This window comes from Myotis myotis, unplaced genomic scaffold (genome assembly GCF_014108235.1).
Source record: "Myotis myotis isolate mMyoMyo1 unplaced genomic scaffold, mMyoMyo1.p scaffold_m19_p_12, whole genome shotgun sequence".
Taxonomy (NCBI): domain Eukaryota; kingdom Metazoa; phylum Chordata; class Mammalia; order Chiroptera; family Vespertilionidae; genus Myotis; species Myotis myotis.
Window position 1 is genome coordinate 21,683,570 of NW_023416316.1, and position 4,989 is coordinate 21,688,558.

At 37.8% G+C, this 4,989-nt stretch overlaps 1 pseudogene; it reads left to right on the top strand.

Annotated features, from left to right (window-relative positions):
• Positions 1-2,704: 2,704 nt before the first annotated feature.
• On the top strand, positions 2,705-3,301 carry LOC118666785 (annotated as a pseudogene).
• The last annotated feature ends 1,688 nt before the right edge of the window (positions 3,302-4,989 follow it).

Genomic DNA, 4,989 nt, shown 5'->3' on the forward strand with positions numbered 1-4,989 from the left:
TTTTAAAAAAAATCTTGTTACCGCTGTTTTTATTTTGTGCATTTCAACTATTGTCATATATTGATTGTTATGGGTAATGGATCCATATTAATATAGATGGATTAATATTTATGGCGTTGCTTGTTGTTTCTTATTTACTGTTTCTTCTTTTTGATTGCCCTTTGGTTATTTTGGGTTTTGTGATTCTATGTTACATGCACTACTAGGTTTGTATGTCTTCCTATGTTTAAAAATAGTGTTTTCCAGGGTAAAAAAAAATGCATTAATGAATCAGTGTCTTCCTTACATAATATATTGCTTTACATATAGTTAAAGAAACTTCTATTAGTATACTTTCAATTCTTTTATCCCATCTTCTGTGATAATAGTGTCATACATTTTTTTACATATGCTATAAATTCACGATATATTGAAACTGGTTTTATTTTAGATAAGAACTTGGCAAACTATCGCTTGTAAGCTAAGTCTAGCCTCCCACCTGTTTTTTTATTATAAAAGAGACACGTACATTTGTTTATCTATTGTCTACGACTGGTTTCACACTAGAATATTAGAACTGAGTAATTGAAACAAAAGCCAAATTGTCCACAAAGTCTAAAATAGTTACTTGTTCCCCCAAGAAAGAAAATATTTGCTTTTTGAGTGATTAAAAGTAATTGAATAATTTAAAGACTTTATTTCTTTGTGTAGATTTAAGTTTTACCTGAAATATTACTCCTTCTGCCTGAAATACTTAAAGAAATATTTCCTGTAGCGTTGATCCACTATTAATACATTTTCTGTTGTTCCTACTCTATTTAAAATTCCTTTTTTTAACCTTCAAGTTTAAAAAAGTATTTTCATTGTTTACAGCATGCTGGGTTGACAGAATTTTTTTTCTTTTCTTGCAATACCCTATGGTCATCCCATTTGCACAGAGATTGACAATACAGAGGCATGTTTATTACCTTTCTTATTTCTATATACTGTCTTATTTTCTCTGGTTGACTTCAAGATTTTGTCCTTTGCTTTATTAGCATTTTTTACAATTTGTCTTGTGTTTGTTTTCAAGTGTTTATCCTCTTGGGTTCTCTAGGGTCATTAACTCTATAATTTACTATCTTTATCAATTTTGCAAATCATTTGCCATTACCTCTTTAAATATCTCTCTCTTCTCTTCCTGAGTCTCCAGTGACACATATATTAAGTGGTCTGATATTTTCTCATAGCTCTTTGATGTTCTGTTCTGTTTTTCTCCCTACTCTCTTTCACTTTATTTCAGTATGGGTAATTGCTATTGACTTATGTTAAAGTCCATAATTCTGTATTTGGCTATGTCAAGTCTACTAATGAGTCTATGAAATAAACACAGTCTTCATCTGTATTATCTTGTTCTTTACTTCTAGCATTTCTAATCAATTTTTCTCAGAGTTCTATGCTGAGGTTCCGCATTTGTTAGTGCACACTGTCTTCCTATTTCTCTAGAGCTTCTAAAATATATGGATACTTAATATTCCCTGTCTGATAATAGTAACATATGGGTTATCCCTGAGTCTCATTCTGTCCATTACTTTGTCTATTAACAGTGGATTACTTTTTTCTTGCTCTGTTTAATCTATCTTTAATATTTTTTATTAGTGGGCAGACATCATTATCAACACTGTTAAAATGGTAAATAGTAATTATGTCTGAAAATGGGCATGTCTGTTTTTTTATTAAGCCATTAGTTTGTGGGCTGAACCATATTAATCAGGAGCTGAGCTACATTTGGATTTTGTGGTTACCTTTATTGTACAAATATCTTTAAATTTTTCTAGTGCTATCTTGTACTTAAGGCAAGGGCTGGGTTCCTAGAAGGTTTTCCTTATGTTTTTCTTCCACACTCAGCTTTCAGTTTGTCCTTTGTACATATGTCTCAAAAGAGATTTCTCTTCACATTATTGCCCCTCTATCTACGGTAGACTGCTATTGCTTGTTACTGAGGAGTTCGGCTTCTGGCAGGAAAAGCCTATCAGTGATTTTTCAGGTTCAACCACAGGCATTTTCCAAGGATTTACCTGGCAGGCTTAAGAGGAAAGCTGCCCTCTCTGCAGGAAACTTGGTACACAGTCAATGCATCGCAGTTTTGGAAGGAAGTTACAATCAAGGACTCAGGCTCCCCTAGCCAGCTGGGTGTGCATACACAAATCTGCATTCCTAGCCCAAGGGCCGCCATTCAGAAGCCTCTTTATCTGGGCCACTTGGCAAAAGTCTTCCTCAGATGCCTTTGTGTAGACTTCTTTACTGGGGGGAGGAGGGGAACCTTAAAGACACTTTTCTCTATTTAGACTAAGTACTCAGTACTTTTCTACTCTTAGCCCTTCTCCCTTGTCCTCTTCCAGCCTCCAGGTCCACACGACTGCACTGTTTGTTCAGGGCCCCATCCACAGAGAGATGACATCCATATATGTGCTGATTCACCTTCTCAGCAGGTGAGCCATTCCAGGTACAAATGGAAGAGGGAGGAGTTGGTGCTCTCTCAAGTTCCGCTAGTTCAGCTTCTTGCCTATGATATTACAGTGAGTGCTTAAAGGCTTGACTGTTACTTCCATTCTGACTTGTCATCTCAGTTGCCTGCAATAACTCCTGGCAGCTCAGTGCCATCAGGGTCAACTGAGCTTTTCATAGTTGCTTCATATTTGTGAAGCTGGTGGTGGAAAACAGGGTTTAAAAACATCTTCTTTTTGCAACCTCTTCTGTGAGGATGAAGACCATTCTCAGCAATTAGACTGTTGACATTCCAAAAAATGTGGACGTCACTCTGAAGGGACACATAGTTACTGTGAAAGGCCCCAGAGGCACCCTGAGGACAGACTTCAATCACATCAATGTAGAACTCAGTCTCCTTGGAAAGAAAAAGAAGAGGCTCCAGGCTGACAAATGGTGGGGAAACAGAAAGGAACTGGCCACCATTCACACTATCTGCAGTCATGTAACGACCATGATTGAGGGTGTTACACTGGGCTTCCATTACAAGATGAGGTCTGTGAATGCTCACTTCCACATCAAGGTCATTATTCAGGAGAATGGTTCTCTTGTTGAAATCAGAAATTTCTTGGGTGAAAAATACATCCGCAGTGTTTGCATGAGATCAGGTGTGCTTTTCCAGTTATCTGAAGCCCGGAAAGATGAGTTAATTCTTGAAGGAGATGACATTAAACTTGTATTAATTTTAGCTGTTTGATTCAGCAAGCCACAACAGTTTAAAAAAAAAGATATCAGAAAATCTGGGAATGGTATCTAGTTTTCTGAAAAAGAAACAGGACAGCAGGCTGATAAATAAGATCTAAATTTCCCAGGTACAGAAACAGTAAGATGCAGGGTGATTCCTCAGACTTATTTGTGACATTTTAAAGTGCAGCTAAATGAAACAAAACAAAACAAAGCATTATCTCCCTGGGTCTCTAGTTGGGTGTTTTCAAGATCCTACATTTCTCCAGTGGTAGGAGTTGTCTAATGATAGGAACACAGGATGGTTTCTTCCTGTCTCTTTATGCAACATGTGCTGCAGTTTACAGGACTCATTGTCCTTTCCCAGTAGTTTTAAGGCTTTTGCAGCACAGAAGCACCTGAGTGGTGCTTTGTATCTTTCTTTTGAACAGCAGTTCTTCCCCTCTTCCATGACTATTGATCGATGATTCACTCACTCCACCTTGCCCCCAATCTTTCTCTTGCATGCCTTGCTGAGGTCCGTGGAGAAGAGCCTGCCTATGGGCCCAAATGACTAGTTTACCTCATTTTACTGCACTTCACAGCTGGTGCATTTTAAAAAAACTGAAGTCAGGACCTTTCACCAGCAAAAATATGATGACATGCTTTCTTGCAATACTTGCTTTATTATGGATGTCCTGCAATATTTCTGAGGTATGCCAGTGTTCACTTTATTGCAGTGGTTTGGAACTGAACCCACATTATCTCCAAAGTATGCTTGCCTGTATATATTTCTTCAATGGTCATGAGTTCTATATCTGTACTCTAGGCTAGCTCAGCTTTTAGTAATTCACTAATATTTTTTTCCTATTTTTCTTTCTCAATTGTGTAGGGTCCAGCCTACCATCCTCCCATATTCTGCAAGTGTTCCCCTCTTGTTTCCCCCTGGATTTAAACTATTTTCCCTATTACTTCCGCTGTCTCTTGGGTTCATGAAAGGTTGTGATTTTGTATTATCTAGCTTTTTCTATTGTTTGGAAGTGTTGCTCTTTCCAGTTTCTACATTCCAGGCAGAAACAGAATCTCTTATATTTTGATGGACGCATTTACTTGTGTGTGCCCTTTCATTTCTAAGAGTATCACAGAACATATTTGGCTGCCTGGCCAGTTCTGACCAAGGCATAACATACATGACTTCTAGCAAATATTTATTGTTTTGTACAATTTCGGACACTAATGGACCCCAAAGCATTATGTGCCCTGTGAAACTACCACTTAGGTATTTTCAGTCCCCTACTATGCCCTTATCTGTGTGTGACGTAAGGGATCACATAGATGTACCTTATATATCTCCAGCCAGTATTACTGGTAATGTCATAATCACATCCAAACTGACCTCCCTTGAGGCTCGTCACGTTCCATTTGCACGTTCTTTAAATGCATACGATTAACATTCACATTCCATATACTCCAAGTAGCAAATAAACTTCTGATATGCTAGGAAGGCAGCTGCAATCAGCTTTCAGTCACACCCAGGCAGCTATTTCAGTAATGCATCATCTTGATTAATAGCCGCCCACAGTGACTGAAGCTCTGCCGGTCAGTGTTCTCCACCCTCTATGATTCATTGACAGTATTTTTCTCAGGTCATCAGAGAAATAACTGAGATGGTAAATATAGACTATAAACAGTGAATCAAATTATTCAAGGTGGCTACTGATAAGATGAGTCATTAGGGGCATTATGCCACACTTAAAAAAAATCTAGATGGAGATTTTGGGCAGAGTGCATAAATCAACAAGAATCCAATTCCTCTTTTCT